General features: G+C 44.3%; 1 long non-coding RNA gene and 1 pseudogene across 1 annotated transcript in view; both read left to right on the plus strand.

Annotated features, from left to right (window-relative positions):
- On the plus strand, positions 1-1462 carry LOC132027394 (elongation factor 1-alpha 1-like; annotated as a pseudogene).
- Positions 1463-6998: 5536 nt separating this feature from the next.
- The window catches only part of LOC132027397 (uncharacterized), a 4863-nt gene continuing 3528 nt past the window's right edge, over positions 6999-8333 (plus strand). The window contains exon 1 of the long non-coding RNA XR_009407144.1: positions 6999-7362. This is a non-coding gene — a long non-coding RNA (uncharacterized LOC132027397). The remainder of the gene's footprint in view (positions 7363-8333) is intronic.

An 8333-nucleotide genomic window follows, 5' to 3' on the forward strand; every position in this document is an offset into this window, starting at 1 on the left:
TTTGCTGCCAGAACACAGGTGTCGTGAAAACCACCGCTCATCCTAAACCAGAATGGGGAAGGAAAAGACTCATATCAACATTGTTGTCATCAGACACATAGATTCGGGCAAGTCTACCACTACTGGTCATCTGATCTACAAATGTGGTGGGATCGACAAAAGAACTATCAAAAAATTCGAGAAGGAGGCTGCTGAGATGGGAAAAGGCTCCTTCAAGTATGCCTGGGTCATGGATAAACTGAAAGCTGAACGTGAACGTGGTATCACCATTGATATCTCCCTGTGGAAATTCGAGACCAGCAAGTATTACGTGACCATCATTGATGCTCCAGGACACAGAGACTTTATCAAAAACATGATTACAGGCACATCCCAGGCTGACTGTGCTGTCCTGATTGTTGCTGCTGGTGTTGGTGAATTTGAAGCCTGTATTTCCAAGAACAGGCAGACCCGTGAGCATGCCCTTCTGGCTTACACACTGGGTGTAAAACAACTAATTGTTGGTGTTAACAAAATGGATTCCACTGAGCCACCCTACAGCCAGAAGAGATATGAGGAAATCGTTAAGGAAGTCAGCACCTACATTAAGAAAATTGGCTACAACCCCGACACAGTAGCATTTGTGCCAATTTCTGGTTGGAATGGTGACAACATGCTGGAGCCAAGTGCTAATATGCCTTGGTTCAAGGGATGGAAAGTCACCCGTAAAGATGGGAATACCAGTGGAACCACACTGCTTGAAGCTCTGGATTGCATTCTGCCACCAACTCGTCCAACTGACAAGCCCTTGCGTCTGCCTCTCCAGGACGTCTGCAAAATTGGTGGTATTGGTACCGTCCCTGTGGGCCGAGTGGAGACTGGTGTTCTTAAGCCTGGCATGGTGGTCACTTTTGCTCCAGTCAATGTTACAACTGAAGTCAAGTCTGTTGAAATGCACCATGAAGCTTTGAGTGAGGCCCTTCCTGGGAACAATGTGGGCTTCAATGTCAAGAATGTATCTGTCAATGATGTTCGTCGTGGCAATGTGGCTGGTGACAGCAAAAAAGACCCACCAATGGAAGCAGCTGGCTTCACAGCTCAGGTGATTATCCTGAACCATCCAGGCCAAATTGGATATGCACCTGTGCTGGATTGTCACACAGCTCACATTGCTTGCAAGTTTGCTGAGCTGAAGGAGAAGATAGATCGTCGTTCTGGAAAAAAGCTGGAAGATGGTCCCAAGTTCTTGAAATCTGGTGACGCTGCCATTGTTGATATGGTTCCTGGCAAGCCTATGTGTGTTGAGAGCTTCTCTGACTATCCTCCTCTGGGCCGTTTCACTGTTCGTGACATGAGACAGACGGTTGCTGTGGGTGTCATCAAACAGTGGACAAGAAGGCAGCTGGAGCTGGCAAGGTCACCAAGTCTGCCCAGAAAGCTCAGAAGGCTAAATGAATAGTATCCCCAATACCTGCCACCCCAGTCTTAATCAGTGGTGGAAGAATGGTCTCAGAACTGTTTGTGTCAATTGGCCATTTAAGTTTAATAGTAAAAGACTGGTTAATGATAACAATGCATTGTAAAACCTTCAGAAGGAAAGGAGAATGTTTTGTGAACCATTTGTTTTTTTGTGTGTGTGTGGCAGTTTTAAGTTATTAGTTTTTAAAATCAGTACTTTTTAATGGAAACAACTTGATCAAAAATCTGTCACAGATTTTTGAGACTCATTAAAACAAAAGTTTAATGAGGAAAAAAAAAAAGAGTCACTTATGGTTTGTCTCTCTCCCGATGCCCTCTAGTTTCATTTATTCTTCTCCTACCCCCCTAACCCCCCATGTTCCATCACCACTTCCTCCTATCAGGGAGATCATATGATAGTTGTCTTTCTCTGATTGACTTATTTCACTAAGCATGATACCCTCTAGCTCCATCCACATCGTCGCAAATAGCAAGATTTCATTTCTTTTGATGGCTGCAATATATATATATATATATATATAATCTCCATTCATTTATCCATTCATCTGTTGATGGACATCTAGGTTCTTTCCATAGTTTGGCTATCATAGACATTGCTGCTATAAACATTCGGGTGCACGTGCCCCTTTGGATCACTATGTTTGTACCTTTAGGGTAAATGTCCAGTAGTGCAATTGCTGGGTCATAGGGTAGTTCTATTTTCAACTTTTTGAGGAACCTCCATGCTGTTTTCCACAGTGGTGCATCAATTTACATTCCCTCCAACAGTGCACAAGAGTTCCTTTTTCTCCACATCCTCACCAACATTTGTTTTTTCTTGTCTTTTTGAATCTAGCCATTCTGACTGCTGTGAGGTGATATGTCATTGTGATTTTGTTTTGCATTTCCTAGATCTTGAGTAATGTTGAACATCTTTTCATGAGTCTGTTGCCCATCTGTATGTCTTCTTTGGAAAAATGTCTATTCAGGTTCTCTATTTTTTAATCAGATTGTTTAGGGGGGTGGTTTTTTGTGGGGTTTTTTTGCTGTTGAATTGTATGAGTTCTTCATGTATTTTGGAAATTAAGACCTTATGAGATATATAATTTGTAAATGTTTCCTCCCATTCAGTAGGTTGCCTGTGCATTTTGTTGATGGTTTCCTCTGATGTGCAAAAAACTTCTTAGTTTGACATGGTCCCAGCAGTTCATTTTTTTTTTTAAGATTTATTTAGAGAGAGACCAAGCAGGCAGAGAGGCAAGCAGAGAGAGAGAGAGAGGAGGAAGCAGGCTCCCCACCAAGCAGAGAGCCTGATGCGGGACTCTCGATCCCAGGACCCCGAGATCATGACCTGAGCCGAAGGCAGAGGCTTAACCCACTAAGCCACCCAGGTGCCCCCCAGCAGTTCATTATTGCTTTTGTTTCCTTTACCTTCCATTTCCTTCCATAAATATGTTTCCAAGGCCAATGCCCAAGAGATTTCTGCCTACATCATCCTTTAGAAATTTTATGATTTTAGGTCTTATATTTAGGTCTTTAATCCAATTTGACTTTATTTTGTGTATGGTGTAAGAAAATGACCCAGTTTCTTTTTTTGCCTATAGCTGCCAGTTATCCCAATACCATATATTGAAAAGACTATCTTTTCCCCATCATATATTCTTACCTCCTTTGCTATAGATTAAATGACCATATAAGTGGGGTTTATTTCTGGGCTCTCTATCCTGTTCCATAGATTTATGTGTCTCTCTTTGTGCCATTACCATATCTTGTAACCTTTTCTGATTTAAAGTCTATTTTGTCTGATACTAGTACAGTCTCCCTGCTCTCTTCTGATTACTGTTTGTGTGGAATAGCCTTTCCCATTCTTTCACTTGTGTGTCTGGATCTAAAACAAGTCTCCTGTACATAGACAACATATACTTGGGTCATGGCTTTTACCAGTTTTGCCAATCTTTACCTTTTCACTGGAGAGTTTAATCCATTTAAATTTAAAGTAATTACTGATAAGGAGGGACTTACTTCTGTCATTTTGCTATTAGTTTTCTGTTTGCTTTATAGCTTTTTTTTGTCCCTCATGTCTTGCCTTTACTGTCTTCTTGCATTTAGTTAATTTTTTAGTAGTGAAACATTTAAATTCCTTTCTCATTTCCTTTAGTATATATTCTGTGGCTATTTTTAAAAGATTTTATTTATTCATTTGGAAGACAGATCACAAGTAGACAGAGAGGCAGGCAAAGAGAGAGGGGGAAGCAGGCTCCCTGCTGAGCAGAGAGCCCAACATGGGGCTCGATCCCAGGACCCTGAGATCATGACCTGAGCTGAAGACAGACTCTTAACCCACTGAGCCACCCAGGTGCCCCCTATGGTTATTTTCTATGTGATTACTATAGGAATGATATCTACCATCTTACAGTTATAACACACTAATCTGAATGTATACCACTTTACCTTCAGTAAAACGCAAAATCTCTGCTCCTTTAACAGCTCAGTTGTTACCCTTTCAGTTGTGGGTATCTCAGAATTATATCTCTATATATTGTGTGCAATAGTTACTCCTTACTATAAAAAGAAGCTGTGGAAACACTCAATAAATTGCATAAATATCCAGAGAATTATACTGAATGGAAAAAGTGAATCTCAAAAGGTTCACTGAGTGAACTGAGTCACTGAGTGATTACACTTATATAACATTCTTGATATGACAAAGTTATAGAAACGGAGAGCACAGATTACTTGCTGTCTAGGGTGAAAGATGGAGTGAAGGAACGGGGAGGTAAAGTGTGGGTATAATAAGTCAACATGAGGGATCCCTGTGGTGATGGAATGTCCTGTGTCTTGACTGTATCAATGTCAATAGTCTGGTTGTGATATTGTATTATACGTGGGCAAGATGTTACCATAGGGGAAACATAATGGGTACACTGATTCTCTCTGTATTGTTTCTTACAACTGCATGTGAATCTATAATTATCTCAACATAAAAAGTTCAATTTTAAAAATACTAGAAACTTCTATTATAAAATGTTATCATTTATTAATTCTAGAGCCATTTGTTAATTCTGAATAGTGGGGGCATCAGCATGTAGTTATAAAAGCACTAAGAAAAACACAACCAGGGACTCCTGGGTGGCTCATTTGGTTAAGAGTCTGCCTTCAACTCAGGTCATGATCCCAGGGTCCTGGGATGGAGCCCCACATCGGGCTCCCTACTCGGCGGGAAGCCTGCTTCTCCCTCTCCCACTCCCTCTGCTTGTGTTCCCTCTCTCAATGTCTCTCTCTGTCTAATAAATAAAATCTTTTAAAAAAAAGAAAAGAAAAGAAAAACACAACCAGGGGTGCCTGGGTGGCTCAGTCAGTTAAGTGTCTGCCTTAGCTCAGGTCGTGATCTCAGGGTCCTGAGATGGGGTCAGGCTCTCTAGATAGCAGAGTCTGCTTCTCCCTCTCACTCTCTCAAAAAAAAAAATAAAAATTTAAAAAAAAAAAAAAAAAAAAAAGAACAACACAACCAGCAATTCACAGAAGAAATCAAATGACCAAGAAGAAACCCTCAGCATCTGAGGAGATAAAAATGAAAAGGATAGGAAGGAAAGGAAATAAATGGAAAATAAAAGGAAATACAACTTTTCATCCACGTTTTAATCTTTGCAAAAGATAAATTCTTTTAAAGATTCTGTTAAAAGTTTACATCTTTTGAAGATTTGCAAAAGACCTAATCTTTTGCAAAGATTAAAAAGGTGGAGAATATTTGACCAAAGTGTGGAAATTAAGCACTATAGTACACTGCTGGTGAAACTATAATTGGTACAAATTGTGAAAGGGGAATTTTGTGTTCTCTTATCAAAGAGTCCTCCATGTCCTACAGTAATGCATTTTTAGAAAATGAACACAAATTGCTATTGCAGTAATATACATAAGAGCAAATAATGAAGTGGGGGGTGCCTAGGTGGCACAGTTAAGCCACTGACTCTTGGTTTCAGCTCAGGTTGTGACGTCAGGGTAGTGAGATGGAGCTCCACATTGGGCTCTGTGCTCAGCAGGGAGTCTGCTTAACCTTCTCTTCTTCCTCAGCTCCTCACCTGCCTGTGCACACCCACGCACACGTCTTCTCTCTCTCTCTCTCTCTCTCCAAAATAAACAGATGGATCACTGAAAAAAATAATTGAGGGAAAGAAATCTTAACCATTTTCATTACAGGAATGGTTAAAAATAAGGTGCTGTATGAACCAAAATGATGTTTCATTGTTACTGTTAGGAAAAATGAACTAAAGACTTCCAATGAGGGGGAGATGTCAACACATTCTCATTAAACTTCACTCCCGAAGACCAAACGAAACCACAAAGAGAACCCATATTATAGAGAAAACCTCCAATTTTTCCGAAGCCTTTAGGTGGCACAGTCAGAAACTGCTAAGTTCCAAGAGCTGCCAAATACACTGGAATTTGTATAAAATCCTGGAAGGGCAGACACAGACCCTCTGTTGATCTCACACTGAGCACAGAGCCCTCCAAAACAGGCGACTGTCCCCAAGACCCCCACCAATACTCCTATACCTGCGGGCCACTAGGGCACCAAATCCTGCCTGGAGAGGAGCCACCACCGCCCAGCTCCTGCAGCAAAGCCCATGTGGATAATGTCTGGTGCTGATGCTGTGCGTGGATGCCTGGGACGATACAGACCAGATCTATGAGTGGATGGGTTTTGGAGAGCAAAAAAGGTAAAGTGAGTCTCCTGGGCTTTTTTTTTTTTTCCTCCCGCCAAAGTAAGTTGGCGCACCATTTGTGTCACTTTTTCAAAGTTCAGAGGGTTTTTTGGTTTTTCTTTTCTTTTCTTTTTCTTCTTCTTTTTTTTTTTTTTGTTTGTTTTTGGTTTTTTGTTGTTGTTGTTTGTTTGTTTATCCTAGAGAGAGAAAGCTTGCGCGAACTTGGCGCTGAGCGGCGGGGGGAGGGCAGAAGGATATAGAAAGGGAATCTCAAGCGGACTCCGCCTGGTACCTCAGTGGGACGGGTGCTCAATCCTATGACCCTGAGATCATGACCTCAGCAGAAATCGGGAGGGGATGCTTAATTGAGGAAGCCATCTAGGCGCCCCTGCATTTTGCTTTTTCAAACTCAGGACCTGGGAGATCAAAACCTGAGCTGAAATCAAGAGCCTGACGCTTAACCCACTGAGCCACTCAGACCCCCCTCAAAGTTCAGTTTTTTAAAATGGAAGCAAGCCCAAAGTGTAAATGCAGACACGTGGAGAAAAGTCAGGGATCCTCGGTTTTAAACCTGTATCTGCCCATAATTCACTCTGCCACCACAAGCACACGGCATAACATACGACACAAACATACTTCTAGCATCCGTAGAAAGCTAATAATCACTACCATTCGCTGGCCACCACGACAATCAACGGAAAGCTTTCAATTCCCCAACTCCCCAACTCTATTGCGAGCGGAACCCGCCCCCTAATCAGGTACTGTTTCGCTGGAGCCGAGGGCATCTCGGGACTTGTAGTCCAGTCAGTGGAACTCGTCCTCCCGGCACGCCCAGCGGCTGCGTCAAGGTCACGTGCTGCCGCCGTCTTCGGCTTGGGGACAAATGCAGGGCGGCTGCAGAGCTGGTCTGGGAGGAGTGTTTTGCGGCCCGCGGAGGCGCGCTTTATTTCCACATCGGGTGGAAGGGGAGAGTTTGGAACAAGACCTTGGTCTTAGGGCGGGGGGCGCGGGAGAGTCCGCTCTGCCGGAGCGGGGAGCAGCGGGTCTCGCCGCGTCCTGGCGGGGCCCGACTCCACACCACCTCGCGCTCCTCTGACCTGGGTTCGCCCCACTTCCTCCAGGAAACTATCGGACGCAGCTGTATGACAAGCAGCGGGAGGAGTACCAGCCGGCCACCCCCGGCCTTGGCATGTTCGTGGAGGTGAAGGACCCAGAGGACAAGGTGAGCCGGCCCCTGAGCCCCGCCGAGCCCTCCGCTCTGCCTTTCCCCGCCAGACCCGGCAGGTGCTGGTTCTTCCCCCTCCTGCTCGCCGCAGCCGCTCCGCTGCCGAGCATAGCTGGGTGCTGGAGAGAAAATCCCGGATTTGCGCTCGAGGCCACAGTTGGGCCGCTGCGGGGCTGGCTAGCGGCTCCTCTCAGCTTCTTCCCGACTGCTGCCCGACTCGGCGGAGCCCCTTCCCCGCCCCGGGCCGCCGCGGCTTTCCTGGCCTGTGAGATGGAAGCTCACCTGTCTGGTAGGCGTGGTTGGTGGATTAATTGTGGTGCTGGCCGTCAGAGAATTCCGGTCACTGTGATGCCGTGACCTCTAGACTTGAGGATGTCCCAGAACGGGGTGCTTCCCAAAACGAGGGAGCAGCTTTTAATTTTGACAAGTAAGGACATTAAAGCCAAAGAAAAACAAAAATCCTTAGTCGTCACCTTTCGTTTCAAAGAAGAACCAGACCAAAAGAGCGGAAATGGCAGGAGCTCTGAATAAAGAGCTTTCACATGTGAAATAAATAAAAGCTCTGAATAAAGACCTGCTCTTTCTAAGAGCAGTCACATGTCGGCTCTGTCTCAGACCCTTCACCCCTACCCCAGAAAGTTCTCAGGCAGGCTTTTGGCAACCAGAGCAGTTCTCTGGACCTTGTCGTGTTGTGAGGTGCTTAGGACTCTGCCAATTTTTAGGCACTGAGAGCATGAAGCCCTTCCAGCTTCACCTCCCCCCCAACACTTGCTGAAGCCCCTTTTCCCTAGGTCATATTGGGTGGGCAGTATGGCTCTGAAGGCAGGTTCATTTGCACTTCCCATACCCCCAGCAAATACCAGATCTGTCCTGTGGTCTCTCTTAGTGTCCGGATTATGATAGAGTGACTTTCTTTTGGTTTCTCAAATTGCCTTTTTTTTTTTTTTTTTTTTTTTTTTTTTTTTTTT

Source organism: Mustela nigripes, chromosome 12, assembly GCF_022355385.1.
Source record: "Mustela nigripes isolate SB6536 chromosome 12, MUSNIG.SB6536, whole genome shotgun sequence".
NCBI lineage: Eukaryota > Metazoa > Chordata > Mammalia > Carnivora > Mustelidae > Mustela > Mustela nigripes.